This window comes from Rhineura floridana, chromosome 3 (assembly GCF_030035675.1).
Source record: "Rhineura floridana isolate rRhiFlo1 chromosome 3, rRhiFlo1.hap2, whole genome shotgun sequence".
Taxonomy (NCBI): Eukaryota; Metazoa; Chordata; class Lepidosauria; order Squamata; family Rhineuridae; genus Rhineura; species Rhineura floridana.
Genome location: NC_084482.1, coordinates 21797804 through 21815916, shown reverse-complemented (window position 1 = coordinate 21815916; position 18113 = coordinate 21797804).

Sequence of the window (18113 nt, the reverse complement as noted above, 5' to 3'; positions counted from 1 at the left end):
GGAAAATGTGCCCATCTTCAGGGGCGGTATTTAATGACAATCTGGGCATTCTGAATCACATAGAAGAGTTACATTGACAGCCCCAGATTATATCACCCTTGCCAGCTGGGGACTCCAAGCCCATCCGTAAGTGTATTACCTCAGTGATGAATGACACTCCATTACACCTGCTGTCCTGGAATATAGCAGGATGGTCATCCAAACAAAATATTCCAGATTTTATTGATTTTTTAAATCATCAAGATGTAATTTGTTTACAGGAAACTTGGTGTATTAATGACCTAAACTTAGATGGTTTTAACTCTACAACTTTACCAGCTGTTAATCAAATAGACAAAACGAAAGGACGCCCTAAAGGAGGTCTGGCAATCCTCATCTCTACAGGGCTAAATGTACACTGTAACAGTATCCCAGCATGCCATAACTTAGCTATGGCAGTTCACTTGACGTTTGACAAACTAGCCTTTCTATTAGTAAACGTCTATATTCCCCCTGCCACTTCCAGAATAATTATGGATCAAATATGGGAAGAATTAGACCACTATATCACGGAGCTGGAGTCCCGATTCCCCAGAGCCTTGGTAATCATCATGGGTGATTTTAATGCTAGGATCGGCCAGGATAATGAGAGTCTCCTGTCCTCCAGATTATGGAGGGGGGAAACTAACTCTCATTTAGTTATGGACCTAGAGAGAACCTCAAAAGATCATACTGTGAATTATCAGGGAATTTGTTTAACTCGTACTGTCGGTAGCCACAACCTTGTCATCTTAAATGGACTAAAGCCCCTTGATGCCTGTGCGGAATATACATACATTTCAAATAGAGGAAGCAGCGTGATCGATTATGCTATCACGTCCCCCCATCTCCTGAATTTAATTACAAAATTCTCGATTGGCAAGAGACTAGACAGCGACCACTTACCTATTACCCTTCTACTACAACCAAAGGTGAACTGTAGGTTAGTGGCAGAGTATAACCCGGTTATTAACCAAATGTATTTTAAATACAAACGGCCCATGTGGACCTCATTAGTTGCCGCCAAAATTGAGAAATTCATAGATTCTCCCCTGGCCAAGAATATACAAGAGTCTATTGAGAATTCTTCCAATCTTTCTCAAACTTTAATTATATTTGACTCCTTGGTTGAGACTCTCCAACCTTTGCTAATCCCGAATAAAGTGCCCAGCAGAGCAAATATTTACAATGGCCCACATAAATGGTTTGACCAAGATTGCCTAAATCTAAAAAGACAACTCAGAAGCATATATCTATGCTATCGCCATCAAAATGCTAAAATCTTGCCTGAGGCCTACTATAAAACCAAAAGGATCTATAAAGCCCTTATAGCTAATAAAAAGAGACAAGCATTACAGCTGGGATGGGAGTCCTTAAGACAGGCAGCCAAAGATAAAAATTCAAAAAAGTTTTGGTCACTAGTTAATGGCTCTATCAGACCCTTTAACCTTGTCACCTGTAACATCCTCCCAAGTGTTTGGGAACAACATTTCGCCGACTTCCAAATGGACTTTCATTATTTTCCTTTAAAGTCCCCTCCTGTAGCTGATCACGGATCCCTTCCCATCTGGCCGCCGGTCACACAGATAGAAATACTCGATTTGATTAAAAACTTAAAACTGGCTAAAGCTCCTGGTGGAGATAATCTCCCCCCTGAGCTTTTAAAAACACATCCAGATTGGTGGGCGCCTATTTTAGCAAATTTATTTACTTTGATTAATAACAAGGGTCACTTCCCACAGTCCTGGAAGGAAGCCATAATTGTGCCAATCTATAAGAAAGGTTCCAGGACCGACCCTGCCAGTTATAGACCAATCAGCTTACTTTCTGTGATTGGAAAGCTATATGCTAAATATTTAAAGAACAAATTGGCCAACTGGATGGAGGAAGAAAATGTCCTGGGTGCGGAACAGGCAGGCTTTAGGAGTGGTAGATCGGTTATGGACCATTGCCTCCTTCTTAATCACCTTGCGGAAAAATATAGCAATCACGTAGGGAGTGGTTTATACGTCGCTTTTATTGACCTGAAGGCTGCGTTTGACTCAATTCCACGGGATTTGCTGTGGGCAAAACTGGCTAAAACATCGATGGATAAAAGATTACTGTTTTTGATATATAAGTTACACCAGAACACTTCCCTCCGCGTTCGCTGCGGCCAAAATGGTGATCTCTCCAACTCAATCATCACATCAAAAGGGGTCAGATAAGGCTGTGTGTTGGCCCCGCTCCTTTTTAATCTTTTCCTTAATGATTTGGCCTCCAATTGTCTCTCTGCTGACCTTCACTCGCCTAAAATTAAAGGAAGTAGATGCCCCATCTTGCTTTATGCTGATGATGCAGCCTTGCTCTCCTTTTCAAAAGTTGGCCTAAAACGTTTGATTAGAATTTTTATGAAATATTGTTCAGAGAATGTATTAACAATCAACTTCTCCAAAACTAAAATTCTAGTCTTTGCAAAATCATCATTAACTCCGGAATGGAAAATCAATGGCCATGTAATTGAGCAAGTTAGAGCATATAAATATTTAGGCATCTTATTCCATTCTTCCCTTTCCTGGGTGCCTCACATCAGTGCGGCTGTTGCAACGGCCCGAACAGCGATGAAGAGCATTGTCCGATATTATTATAATAATGGGGGGCAATACATTCCAGCAGCATTACAGGTGTTCAGAGCTAAAATATTACCCCAACTTTTGTATGGTGTCCAGATTTGGATATATGCTTTCAACCCTAAAGTGGAGTCAGTGCTATCTATTTTTTTGCGTCGAATTTTTGGAGTCCAAAATTGTGTTCCTAACGCCGCCTTGAGAATGGAAGCGGGATCTTACTCAGTTGAATGCTTAGCATGGTTATTTTCCTTTAAGTTTTGGACCAAAATCATGTATGCATGCCCGACAGGTTATCTTTCATCTCTTGGGGAAGAAGGTCACCTATCCACTTGGATGAAATGCTTTGTGGACAAACTACCCTATTTAGGCCTTTCGATTGAATTTCTTTCTTCTATAGAGTTTAGTAAGGCCAGACAGATTATTAAGGATAGGCTTAAGGATATTGATAGACAATCCACAACACAGGCGGCAGCTAAAACATGTTCCCCTTCCCAGCATAATCTCGATTTTCACTTTCCAAAATACGCCCCATACCTAGATGTCCTAACGAATCCTAAATTCCGTCTAGCCTTTACCAAGGCTCGTTTCAACTGCCTGGAGTCTGCGCTCTTGGAGGGCAGATTCAAGGGCATGCCCTTAGCCCAGCGTTTCTGTATATGCAGAAAAGGACACTTAGAAACACTTCACCATGTCCTGTTTGCCTGCCCACTTTATATTGAGGAAAGGGACTTATATATTGCACCCCTTATACAAAAACAATCCAATAGATCTCCAGAACAGTGGTTAACATGGCTTCTATCTGGCAAAAATAGCTCTTATTTGATTCCAGTCGCTAAGTTTTTTTATACAGCACAACGCAAACGTATGTTATCTAATCCTATATTGTAATGTCTATTGCTTTTTTATCTTGTATGTAACTGGCTGTAATTTTATTTTCTTGACGGGTCATTGACTGTAATAAACGTAACGAAACGTAACGATCATATTACTCCAGTGCTCTATAATCTACACTGGCTTCCAGTTGCTTTCCGGGCTCAATTCAAGGTGTTGGTATTAACCTTTAAAGCCCTGTACGGTGTCGGCCCAGTATATCTGATGGAGCGCCTCCACCGTCACAAATTGAGCCGCCCTACAAGATCTGCCACGCAGGGCCTTCTCTCAGTCCCACCAACTAAGGTGGCTAGGTTGGTGAGGACACGAGAGACAGCTTTTTCTGTGGCGGCCCCCTCGATCTGGAACTCCCTCCCAATAGATCTTCATCATGCCCCTTCCCTGGATATATTTCGCCGGGGCCTGAAGACTTGGCTTTTTAATCAGGCCTTCGCAACCTTTGAGACCTCTAAGGTGAATCAGCCTTGAACTAAAATGTTGATAAATCTATCATATTGTAAACTTTGTATTGTACTGTACTGACTATATTTATTATTATATTTTATCGTGTTTTATTGTTCGCCGCCTAGAGTGGCCATCGGCCAGATAGGCGGCTTATAAATTAAAGTTTATTATTATTAATTCGCCTGGCGTTTTCTTTGGCACAATGCCCAGTGGAGAGACACGGAGAGAAGCAGTGGGTGGTGAGGAGAAGGGGCCAAGAACCCTGCCAGCGTTCCTTTCCTTGTCAATCTTCTCCTGAACTACTTGTTTCATGCCCAAAATGGATTTAAGGTTCTTGGACCGGAACGCGTGCCTAGGTCCTGTGTAGGGGATCCGAAAACTGATTGTAAAACCCTCCAAAAGAAACTGAGCATCTTGAACTGAGGGGTAAAACTCCAATAAACGCCGTAACTCTGGCAACTTAACTGGACTGGGGCCCTTTTCCTTGAGCTGCCCCGGGGGGGGGCCCTGCTTCCTAGGGCCAGGGAAGTCCCTGTTCCCTCCACTAAAAAACTGTCTTCTGGGGCAGGCAGTGCAAGCATGTTGGCCACCACATAGTGAACACTCATGCCTGAACCGGCATGAACTGCGATTGCAGGAACCACGGGAGCTGAACTCCCAGCAGAGCAGGTGGGATTGAACCCCCTGTCCCGCAGGCCCACGGGAAGGGGTAAATGGCAATTGCTTGGCCATGAGGTGGCCACTTTCAGTCCTGTTGCCAGGCAGTGGCCGCGAATGCGACATGAACTGTAACCACAGGTCAGCTTCCTTCTTGTCCCAAGGGAGGGAAATGTCATATGCCGCCCTCATACGAAAAACTTCATCATACGAAAGCCAAGCCGCACCCTGGAACTCTGTGTATGCTCTATAAATGATGTCAAGATATTTAATCATGACAGAGTACCTCTGTGGCTGCCTTTGCAGTACTACCCCCATATACGCCAAGAAGGCAGGAAGCCAGTTGGCCCAAGTACGCTCCACCCTGCACCTCTTAGGCTTCTCCCCTTCTGTGTCTTCCCCTTTCTCTTTTTCTTTCTGCACAGGCTCCCTATACAACAGGGAAAATAGATCAAGGTATTCCCCTTTCCAGATCTTTTCCTGAGTTGCAGGCAGCAAGTGAAAACCTAAAGGGGCTGAAGTCTCCCCAAAAGGAATGGCCCTGTCACTGATGTGTCCTAGTGGGTCAGCAGCAGTAGCCACCGGGGTGACCTCAGATGACTCGAGGGGACGTGGGAAAACTGATTCCCCCACCATAGCTTGAGCCTGTGGAGATCCCCACACCTGGTCACAGGCCTCCAGCAACGACGGTTGCTGGCCCTGAGATTCCACTCCCATAGGCGCAGATACAGCCTGACCAGCTTCTTCAGCTCCAGCCGGTGCTGAGAAGGGCCAAGCTTGCCCCGGCCCCCAATACAGATAACTCCAAGGAGGCCAGCCCCATGCAGGACCTGGCCCTTGTGAGCCGGCCTTGGCACACTCACCCGAGCTACCCCCAGATCCAGCATCCTGCAATGACTGCTGAGTTGAAGGCTCTGCCTGTTCAGGATCAGACACCACTCTTGCCGATCTGCTGGGCCCTGCTTCCAGGGCGTCCAGATGAGCTAGAATCAAATACAAGGCCGCATTGTTAGCATTATCCGAAGCCGGAACAGGCTGGTCAATTATTCCTACGTTCACCTGTCTCGGGCCCTTCCCTCTAACCCGCTCTAGAGGGGATGGCTGTGAAGATGGTGTAACATCTGGAGGGACAGCCACAGCAGGATGGTCAACAACTTTGCAGTTCGCCCTCTGCCGGCTCCAGCCCCCAAACTGCTTAGCATAGGGGTTGATAGCTGAGGAGGCTGCCTGGTTGTTAAATCCCCCGCCAAGAGCCTGCCGACCCTTCCCCCTGGCTCGTTTAGCAGGGGGAGTGTTAGCTGCGGTAGCAACCAACTGAGAGGTGGAGAGGTGCCGTGAGAAAGTCCCCTCCAGGGCCTCAAGGCGAGCCATGATAGCCATCCAAGGTGGTTCCTCGTCCCTGGCCCCAGAAGCACTACAAGGAGACGCCCCCAATGCCAATCTGGGGGCCCTTCCCTTTCCCTTAGGTCCCCCCTGCCCTTTTTTGGGAGGCATTATAAGTGACCCGGCTGCCTAGCTTGCCAACGGGTCACTAATCAAGTCGTTACTCGGCCTAATAACTGGCCCACGCAAGGCCTGGTTATCCCTCCCAGTGGGGGGGGGTAAAGGACTGAAAAAGGCCTGAAGATGGCCTCGTTAAGGCTGAATAGCCCAGGAAACACTACCCGCAAGGGGAGACAAGGCCCAAAAGGCCCGGGAACTGGCCTTCACAAGGCTGAACAGCCCTCCCTCGACACTCCTCCCCCAGGAGAGAAACGGCCTGAGAGGCTGGAACTGCCCGCTAGGCCCAGGAACTGCCCACGGCAAAAGCGCATGGCTGTTATTAATCCTCCCCATGGGGGGAATAGAAGGCCTGAAAGGCCTGAGAATCTGGGGGGGGGAGCAAAAAGCAGAAATAAGGGTCTCGCTAAGGCCAAAAGGACCAGGCAACACTCCCCATGAAAGGCCCGAAAGGCCCGGGAACTGGCCTCTGCAAGGCCGAATCCCCCCAAACTAGCTGGCCTGAAAGGCCTGAGAGCCTGACTCTGCTCCACAAAATGGCGCCCGCAACGCCGTTCTCACGCCCCACAAAATGGCACCAGCCGATCCGCAGCCTGACGTTCCTCCATGAAGCTCAGGCTGCCGAAGAAGAAGAGGAGGGTGAGGGGCCGGTGCGAGCTTAAATAGGCTCGGCCGCCTGTCGCCCGTGGCGCGCCTTGATGGCGTCATGCTAGTCCTAGGCGCTCCTGCCCTTCCTCTAAATGGCGGCTAGGGCTTCACCCCAGGCCGCAAATCTCGCCCCGCAGCCAGTAAGTACCGTGTGGAGCAGGGAGTTATGTGAAGAACATGATGCTCACAGATTTCATGTGATTCAGTCGAAGTCGATATATTACGAGAATACGTTTCGTTTTCAGTGGAATTTAACATGTCCTGTTCATAAACTGTAAGCGACTCCACAGAATTCTGATCACCCTCATTTTTTGCAGACTTTAAAAATTTAAGCAGCCCATCTCTTTGAAGATTTTCTATTTCTTTTTTCTTCTCAGTCTTTTTTCTCTTATGAGCACCACTTTCGTATTTTCTGTTTTTATCTCGATCTCAACTTGCATTCATTATAAATATCTGTAATAATAATAAATTATAGATAGATCTACAATATTAAAATGAAATTATCACAATGTAAACAAAAATGAATTAAGAAAAAAGGAGATGCAGTGGTACTTATGTTTTAGTTGTTGACACTCAAATGAACTAGCGGTACAATTATTTATAATCAAATTCACGCCTCTGTTGTCTTGGCACTATTTTTCTCTCTCAACACGAACAGTACTAGATACACTATTTTCACTCTACACTACATGAATAGTTTCTTACTAACATAAATGACAACACACGGAACACGGTCCGGCACACAGCCAAAGAGCGGGAGATTCAAAGCTCCCACCCAGAATAAGCCGGCAAGCGCTGTAAACCCGCTGCACAGCTGATGAGTGGGGAGACAGGATAGGGAAAAAACCGCTCAAGCACGCAGCCGAAGAGTGGGAGATTCCCCAAGAGTGGGAAATTCAAATTTCCCGCACAAAATCAACTTGGGAAGCGGCTGGCGAGATGGCTGCTGCACAGCTGAAGAGAGAGAAAAAACCCTGCTGCAGCCCAACTTCTCTATATATGCAGATCGCCAAGCGCAGGGCTCCCCAAAGTGCGGGGCCAGGGGCAACTGCCCCGCTTCCTGGTGCCTAGGGGCGGTTCTGGTTTTTGGACTACAAAAACATTTGAGAGCCAGTGTGGTGTAGTGGTTAGAGTGCTGGACTAGGACCTGGGAGACCAGGGTTTGAATCCCCACTCAGCCATGAAGCTCACTGGGTGACCTGGGTCTAGTCACTGCCTCTTAGCCTAACCTTACTTGTAGGGATTAAATGAGGAGGGGAAAGAATCATGTACACCACCCTAAGCTCCTTTGAGAAAAGGTGGGATATAAATGCAATAAATAAATAATAAAATAATACAACTCCCATCATCCCTGACTATCGGCCATTCTGCCTGCAGCAGATGGAAGCTGTAGTCTGACAATATCTGGAGAGCCCTGTGTTGGCCACCCCTGGTCTAAGAAGGCCCATTAAAACAGTTAACTTTTTTCATTCCCCCTGAGCTTTGTAGAAAAACACCTGTCCTAGTAAACATGGATCAAAATGGTGGGGCTATGCATTTTCTGTCTGGTTTCACAACTCTGTGGGAGGGAAGAGTTGCTCTTTCATTCCAGATCTCTCTTCCTTTTAACTTTTTTCCATTTCTTTTCTTTAGGGTTGTGTGTAACTGGCATGCAGACCAATCTTATCTGTGCCCACTCTTGTGTATGTCCAATGGGACTTATTCCCAGGGAGCCTTAGTTTTACAAAAATAATTGCATGTGTGGGGATATAACTATCTTTATTTGACAAAAAAATAGATATTTGTGTGCGCTTTCCTTATTTGCCACCCCCAGTGTAGTGGAGACATTTCTCCCTCTCTAACTTTCTCAACACACGGCCAAAAGTGAAGCACTCATTATAGGCCACCATCTTCATCGATAGCAAAGATCAAGATTATGTCAAAGGTCCTTGCCAGAAGGTTAAATGTGATTATTTCTGCCATAAGCCACCTTCATTATGCGAGATTCATAAAGTACTATGGAGCAGACAGTATCAAAGCTTTTAATCAGTGCATTTTTGACATTTCATTTGGACTCTAGTGATTCAGTGGCAACAATCCTACCTCAGATAGCAAATGCCAAAAAGAGGTCCTATAAGGCTTCTGAAATAGGCTCTGGTTTTAGAACTTCATTATATTCGAATAAGCCTTAAATTGTGATATGGCTCATTTAGGTTCAGCTCTAAAATTTGCTCTTAGTGCTAGGGCTCAATCTTGGGGAATGTGATGTAATAATACATATGCGTCTCTTAGCATGTGCAGCGTTTCTTTCTCTCACCGACCGGTCCTTGCACAGGTAGGATTAAGCATCACAGCTTCCAGGGCACATGGCATGGCCTGCCGACAACTTTGAGCCTGGCTCCTCTCTTTGTAGAAACTGACCCCTACCTAAGTCAGGCACTGGCTCTGTGCACCACCAGGTCTTTGATTTAGAGAAAGGAACTGGAGACAATTCTGACTGGGACAGTCACATAAACCCCCATAATCCTCGTGGCCTAGGAAGTCAAATGACACTAGAGAGCCAATTAGTGCCACTGGCTCATATAAAGGCTGTGTCATCATGGATGGTTTAGAAGACACACCAGTCAGGAAGCTGAACTAGAACATTATTATCTGTTTTAAAACAAGAACAGGACAGTAGCAGGAAACTCCTGATTCCACCCAGATGCAACAAAGTCTGGTGCTATCTAGTGACTAAATTATATGACGACTACAGCTGTGCACCAGATCTGACCAAATCCCAGATCCCAAACTGATTTGGGCTTATTCAGGTTGGCCGAAAATTCATCCAGATTGGATTGAGGCAGCTCTGGATTGCTCCAAATTGGACGGGGTCCAATTGGAGCAATCTAGGGCTGTCAAAAGGGGAGTGGTCTGAATGGGTGTGGGGGGAGAGCAAGAGATGCGCAGGCAGCCTGTGTCCTCCTTCCTCTCCCAACTGCATGTTTGATTAGGGTTTTAATCCTTAATTAAACACTGTACAAGGCCCTCAAATCTGTTTGAGAACTGGATCTGGGTTGGATCTGCCCTGGATCATCCCAAGTAGAATCAGGGCTGCTACAAAGTGCCAGATCAGGCCCCAAATTGGATCGGAAGCCCTGTGCACAGCCATGATAACAATACTATCTACACAGAAGGATTTTCAGATCTGCTGCCTTTTCTCAGTTTGGGAAACCTGTTATTCAGGGAGGCGCCACAAGGCCAACCCACCTGCCTGTATGCATAACCATTTCCAAAGACACCTGCCAGCCCTTAGGCCAGAGAATCTGGTATTCTGAATGCCTCGCTATACACTCCAGCAGGGCTCTTCTTCTGTTGTCATAGATACTATTTTCTTGGCTCTTTGAGGGGGGATGAAATGGGGCATAGTCATAGTTAATTTCTGCTTCTGTGTTGGAATTGATTTTTAATATGTTTCTAAACCTTTTAAAAAAAAAACCAGTATGTTTTATAACCTTTTCTTTAAGATGTCTTCAAAGCTTTTAAAAAAATGTTTTTAATGTTGTTTTGTTTTAATGTATTTTGAAGTCTGTTTTTATCCCATTTTAAAGTGTTTTTAGTGCTTTTGTTTGCCGCCCTGGGCTCCTGCTGGGAGGAAGGGTGGGATGTAAATCAAATAATAAATAAAAATAATAAATATGTACACCACATTTTCCTTAATTACATTTGTGCTGACAGTGGTTCACGGAAAACAAAACAATCTAAATGCAATAGTATGAGAGTCTGAGTTGAGGACAGGCCATAGCTTAGTGGTAGAGCATCTGCCTTGGATGTAGAAGGCCCCAGGTTCAATCCCTGGCTACCAGTTAGTGTAGGCAGTACTGAGTTAGATGGATCAATGGGTCTGACTTTGTATAAGGCAACTTCCTGTATTCCTAAGAACCATTATACATATTAAATATCAGTGCAACATAACTCTAACAATTAAAAGTCTATTTAATATATATATATATTTAAAAATGTAACTGAGCATAAAATCTATCAATAGGTTAGTTAGCAAATATTCAATGCCTTCAAATCCCAACATCGCCCCAATGCTTATAGTATTAGTGCTGACAGTAGCAACACTCTCCTTTTTATACACCTCGACTCAAAAGGCCAGAAAAGTGTTCTGGCATCAGCTCCCATATGGGGCAAGGAGTGTGGGGCAAGGCAGGTAGAAGCAGCTATCCCTTTATGGTAAAGACAGTCTCTCTTCCCATAACAAGAGAGGCAGCCTGTAGCTGAAGCTTCTGAGTAACAGTCTTCTAAGGCAGTCTTGTCTTGCACATCCAAAGACGTGAATGACTAGTGCTAGACTGGAATCTGTGAAATGATTAAATTCAAGAGAATTGACAAGCCAGTGATGCTGGCAGTTCAGGAATGGGCGTGTCTAATTATCTGTAGGCTGGAGGGCTTTTTCCAACTTGGAATCGCAGTTTGGGAGTGGAACTCCGTTGGAGATCATTTGCATAATAAGCCAGAGGAAGGGAGCATCCTAGCCGAACTTGCTAGGGGTCTATAATTAGAGTTCCTCACTTTTTTTTAAAACTGGCCCTGCTGCTGTGCCATTAACAGCAGCCTGATGTACAGGCATTAAGCAGGAGAAGCATTCTCTTCCAGGGTGATCAAGTGATGGGGTAAGGCTTACCTTTTTGAGCGAGCCATTTCAAAGGATTGAAACAGTCTGCCGAAACTGACTGGAAAGTGTTCACTTGGGACAACTTCACAGTGTAAAATCATGGTTATGTGAACTGGACTTTATTAAAAATGTAGGAACTGCTTTTTTTTAATGTCCCCAAGATAACTGCAACAGAGCTGGGAAGCCTTTATCACCCTGAGGGCCACATTCCCTCCTGACTAAGGTTCTGGGGGCCGCATGCCAATGGTAGGCAGGGCCAATGCCAAAAGGAGGCAGGGCCACCCTATCCACACACTTTAATAAACAGTAGTGAATGGCATGGTGAGGCGGGGGCCCTTACCTGATGTCCTGGCAGGTGAGTCGCTACTGCTTACTGGGAGGGGGATGGACAAAGTGGTGGGGAGAGTGGCACAGTACAGACGTATCAGCAGGAATACCAGATTAGCTGGGCTGCTGCTCTTACACCACGCCAACCTTCTGCCACCTCTCCCCTCCCCTTCCTGGTAAATAGCACTGACCCACCTTTTGGCAGGGTAAGCACCACCATCTCATCACACCATCCGCTACTGTTCACAGACTCGCCCATTCATGCACATCCATGCATAAACACTCACACATGCATTCATAAGCATCCACACATAACACCCCCTCACAGCCATTCTCCCACCTAGAGTGCACGCACGCATGCACACACATACACACACCATACTTCTATTCATGCACTGACACACACAGACAAATACATCCATTCCCACATCCAATGCACCTATTCATGCTTATGCACACACACACACACCATTCATTAATATGTTCTTCCTCTGGTATAGCACAGTGGGGAGGAGAGCCTGGCTGGGAGTCCAGAGTCTGTGAGTTCAAATCCTCACTTGTGTCTCTTGGGTGTCAAGAGCCAGCTAAAGATCACCCCCACATTGAGAGGCTCAGGGGTTATGTGCACTGCCACCTGTGCAGCCGTGGGCAAGCTGCATAGTCCCAAAGAGTCCATTTGCCCCCCAGCTGGCAGTTGTGGACAAGGAAGGGGCTGGTTTGTGCAGCTGTGGCAAGCTGAGCAGGCCCTAGCCAGCTGGGGAGGACTAGCCTCAGAGGGAGGCAATGGTAAACCCCCTCTGAATACCACTTACCATGAAAGCCCTATTCATAGGGTAGCCATAAGTTGGGATCGACTCGAAGGCAGTCCCTTTCCATTTCCTCTGTCACACGCAGACTCTTAACCTGCTTCCTAGTAACTAGGCTTGGAGGGGGAAAACTATTTTGGCTTTTTTCACACCTAATTGCAAGAAGGAACTTCAGGTAATAGAGAGGGAGGAATAAAAGTCAAAGGTAGGGCAGGAAGTGAGAGGGAAAGAAAGGCAGCTGGATGCTTTCAAGAAGGCCACCAGCAGGCCATGAAGATCTACTGTTTGCCCTGCATGTTGGCACCGTATTTATGGCCTCTAAGCATAGAAGGTACATTTATTTATTAATTTTATTCCTTTCATATCCCACCTTTCTTTCACCATAGTACCCAAGGTGGCATACACAGGAGCATAGTCGCCTGGGGTCATGGGGGGATTGTAGACCTGTTACATTTTGGGGAGCAGGTCCCAGCCAAGTCCCTATGTATGAGCCAATCAGCATGAAAAGGGAGCATGTTAGCCACTGAGATGAGTCCTTGTCCTTTTGTGCTGACTGGAGGCAATCAGAGTGAAAGGAGGTGAGTCAGCCACTGAGAAGACTCTTCTCAGTAGCTAGCACACAGCCTCCCTTTTCATGCTGATTGGCTAAGGATGCCTGTTGTAGTGGGAGGGGACTCCGAGATTATATGGAGAGCAAGAGATATGAGGAAAAGTGGGAAAGAGGGCATGGTTGTGAGGGCATGGTGTGACTATCATATTATATGATATAAATCAAATAATAAAATAAATAAAGGGACCCTGCACTTTTGAATTTGCCACTACACTACTGGACATATATGTGGCAGTTTCCCATCCAGACCCAGACCAGCTTCAGCTTCAGCAAGGTGATAACTATCATGTGCCTTCAGAACATCCCCTGCCCCCCCAGCTCTTTAATATAGGGATCATCTAAGGATGTGTCTAATTACCTTTTTAAAGCAGTCTAACTCTATGTACAAATGGCAATACAAACTGTTCCCTTAAACTTTGAAGGAGTAGCCAGCACATACTATATTCACAGACAGATGCTTTCAAACATACCAAAACAGGCTTTGGCTAACATTGATATACAAAGAAGCAGAGCTTGGCAAAGTTACTTTTTTGAACTACAACTCCCATCAGCCCCAGCCAGCATGGCCACTGGATTGGGCTGATGGGAGTTGTAGTTCAAAAAAGTAACTTTGCCAAGCTCTGCAACAAAGCTATGTGGACGTGGCCCTTTACGCTTTTGTTTAGGACTCTCCCTTACCTAAGCTTACCTTGTCAAACAGCACATATTTTTCTTTCTAAGACAGCTGATCTGGATACCCTTCTGCTAACACATGGGTTCTCAACAAGGGGGGAATTCCCCCCCGGGGGGGAATTTTAGGGTTCCAGGGGGGGAATTGTGACCACTATTCAGCAAAGTGTGATGTCCTGTAGATTATGTACAATCTGTAAAATTGCAGTTTGTTTTTAATTTAATCTGCAACATTCAATAAAGTTTATTGAATGTCACAGATTAAAATTGATTCTTGAACATGCAGCATTATTTTCATTTGCAAAATTAAATTATTATTTAAAGACCAGAAAGTGCTCCAAGAAATTCTGTTATAATATAAACTAAGAAATTTTTCTCTCACGAGAAACACCACCGTCACTCGCGAAACATCAGCACGCTATGAAAGACTATCTTGGGAAGGGGGGAATTATATTCTGAACAATGGTGAAAAGGGGGAATGGAGCAAAAAAGGCTGAGAACCACTGTGCTAACATATAAACAATACATGACTTTTACGTGGAGAAATTCTTAAGAGGGCGGAACGTAGTTCTTATTAGTATTTATAGTTTAGCATGTGTCCTTCATGCTCGATTAATCTACAGAAAACTGTTGTACTGATGGCACACTGGCTCTCATTAAAAGAAACCATATTGTTTACAGAGGAGGATTATAAGATTATAAGCTGCTAAACTAGTACTTAAGTTGCAGAAAAAACACCTTGTTTGTTGATAGCTAGCAGCTTATACAAGCTTGACTCCCACTTATCTTTTTTTTAAGCCAAATCCTAACATTCTGTCATACTGTAGTGTGACCAAGAAACAGAACCCAGGATGGGGCTATGCAAATGAGAAGGCTTGGTTTTCAAGGACTAGGGTCACTAAGGGCATGGAGCAAGTTTAACCCGCTTCTCCATTATTGTCCCCAAGCACTGAACTCATCTTCCTCTATGCGGAAAAGTACTGCACCTTATGATATATATATATATATCAGGATTCATGATGACAAGGGTTTGTTAGTATTGAATAATAATAAGCTCACTGGTACAGCATCTGCCTTGCATGTAAAAGGTCCTGGGTTCACTCCCTGGCATCTCCTGGAAGTGCAGGGAATGATCCTCTTTGTCTGAAACCCTGGAAAGCTGCTGCCAGCTAATACATTACTTCATACAACTGACAATGTGGGCTTTGGTGACAAAAGCTTATGCCATAATGCCTCAAGATGCATATTTATTTCCCAGCTTGTCGTTAATTCCTTGCCTCATCAGGCAATTAATTTCATTCAGTCTCTCTTTACCAGGGTAGTGAGATCATCAAAATCCAAATCGACTTGATAGTCATTCTCAGGAAGGACACACTCAACCAAGAATCTTGGTGAACTTTGTTGGCTCTTTTAAAAGAGAACAGAATTGACACAGGAAATGTCTGACTACACCCAGATACAGCTTCAGTCCGGTGCTATCTAGTGACTAAATTATGTAATCAGGGCCGGTTCCAGGCATGCCAGGGCCCTTGGGCATCAGCTTGCCCTGGACCCAGGTGTGTATGTGCACGCACACATGCGCCCCCCCACCTACCTGTCTCCTGTCTTTTACCATTGCCCTTAATGAAGATGGCAACCACAGTTTCCCTAAGGGGATGAAGCCTCTGCTGTCATCTTTGTTGATGACATGCGTGTGTGCTACACGCGTGCATCTCTGCTGCCATCTTCATTAAGGGCAATGGTAAAAGACAGGAGACAGGTAGGTGTGGGGTGTGGGGGTGCAGATCGCGGAAGGGGAGCAGAGGGGCCGCTGAGGGGCCCCTGTAGCTCCAGGGGCCCTCAGGCCAGTGCCCCACCTGGCCGCCCTTTAGAACCGGCCCTGTATGTAATGGCAGTATTCACAGATACATTTTCTCATGTGGATTTTCCAGTGTTGCTTCGCACTTGCACTGCTTTTTGAGTTGGCTCCCTCACCTGGATACTACACTGTATGTACATTTTTGAAATAATGCAAGAACCACTTGTAACAATTAAAAATTCATGTTAAATTTCAATTTTTCTAAGTAGATTGTAAAGACAAGACAAAAACCAATTCTGGTGGTGATGCCTCCCATAAGCTCATTTCAAAACAAAACCTTACAAAGTTTGTAATCCTGAACTCAGAAACTTTTGCTTAACAACCCTCTCAATTTTCATGGCGATACACAAAACAGTCAGAGAGAATTGAGAGCTCAAAGTGTAAAAAGAGAGAGAGAAAAACCAAACCCCTTTTGGACTTTTTTCTGTCAGAGTTCTCATAATCTGTTGAAATTAATTAAAAATCAGCCATGTTCACAGAGTACCTGTAATCCTATTACTGACCTTGCCCCTTGCCCTGACCTTCATCTTTTGCAGTTTAAAAGTGAAAAAAAATATGCCTGGCTGATTTTTAATTAATTTAAGAAATTTAGCACTGAACCCAATGATAATGTCGAGCATGCTCAGTAAGAACCAACTGTCAGTGTTCTAAAAGCCAGACTCACAGCTGCTGGGCTTGCCTAATTAGGGGGCCACACCCACACCAGACCTTAATTTCACTTGAGACAGTCATGGCTTCCCCCAAAGACTCCTGGGAAGTGTAGTTTGCGAAGGGTACTGAGAGGAGACTCCTATTCCCCTGACAGAGCTCCAGTGATCAGAGTGGTTTAACAGTCAGCCGCTCTGATTGAAGCTCTGTGAGGGAAACAGGGCATCTCCTAGCAACTCTCAGCAGCTTTCGCTAACTACACTTCCCAGGATTCGTTGGGAGGAGCCATGACTGCCCAAAGTGAAATAAAGGTCTGGTGTGGATGTGGCCAGGGACAGCTTTGGTGTAAATTTGGGTGGGAGGCTACATGTGCCTGCTGTAGAATAAAAAGGTGGGGGAAACCCTGAAAAAGAATGACACTGTTCACAATCTTTTCCTTTTGGAAAAGAAAGGGGCTTTCCCTTCTGCTCAGTGATCACCCATCCAATCTCCTCCTCTCCCTTCCCTCTCCCTGCCCTCCTCCTCCCCTCCCTGCCCTCCTCCTCCCCTCCCTGCCTCTCTCCCAGGTCAGTTTCACCAATCCTAAGCATCATTGTACAGGAGTAAATCCCACTGAACTCAAAAAGCATGCAAGTGATCAAACCTGCCCTCCCCTCCTCCTCCCTCCTATCCCCTCCCTCTTGCCCTCTCCTTCCCTTCCACCCTCCTCCTCCCCCATGGCCAGTTTTACCTGTCCTAGAACTACAGCCTGGGAGACCAGGATTCAAATCCCCACACAGCTGTGAAACTTACTGGGTGACCTTGGGCGACTCACTGCTTCTCAGCCTCAGAGGAAGGCAATTGTAAACCACCTCTGAATACCGCTTACCATGAAAACCCTATTCATAGGGTCGCCATAAGTCAGAATCGACTTGAAGGCAGTCCATTTCATTTTCAAGCATTATTACATGGGAGTAAATCCCACTGAACTCAATAAGGATGCAAATGATTAAACCTGCCCTTCCCTCCTCCTCCCTCCCATCACCTCCCTTTTGCCCCTTCCCCTTCTTCATCCCTCCCCTCCCCTTCCAATCCCCTTTCCCACTCCCCTTCCTTCTGCTCCCCTCTCCCCTCCTACTCTCCCCTCCCCCCTCTTCCTCCTCCCCCATGGTTTTACCTATCCTAGCCATGATTGCATGGGAGTAAATCCCACTGAACTCAATAAGCATGCAAATAATCAGATCTGCCTTTCCCCTCCTTCCCCACTCCTCTCCCTTCCTCCTCCCCTCTCCTCTTCCTTTTTCCTTCTCCCCTGCTCACTCCAGGCTTCACTCCCCATGGTCAGTTTTACCTATCCTAAGCATGATTGCACGGGAGTCAATCCCACTGAACTCAATAAACATGCAAATGATCCAACCTGCCCTCCTCTCCCCCTCCTGCCTGCTCCCCTCTCCATCCTCCCTCCCCATTCCCTGTGGTCAGTTTCACCCATCCTAAGAATGATTGCAGGGGAGTAAATCCCACTGAGCTCAATAAGCATGCAAATGATCAATCCAATCTCAGCAAACTTGCACAGGATCCCATTTCTTACCTCCAGGATTAAAAAGCAGAATAATTCACTAATAGGCAAAAAACCTTGTGGTTTAAGAATGTACCTATAGCCAACAGATATTTCTATCAAACTTTAAAAAGCAGGAAAATTGGACAGCTATAGTGAATGCACCAGGGGAGCAGGAGACCTGACCTCCTCTCTGAGATATTGTACTGCCCTTCAAATTTGTCAAAATGCAAACACAATTTGGTTTGGTCT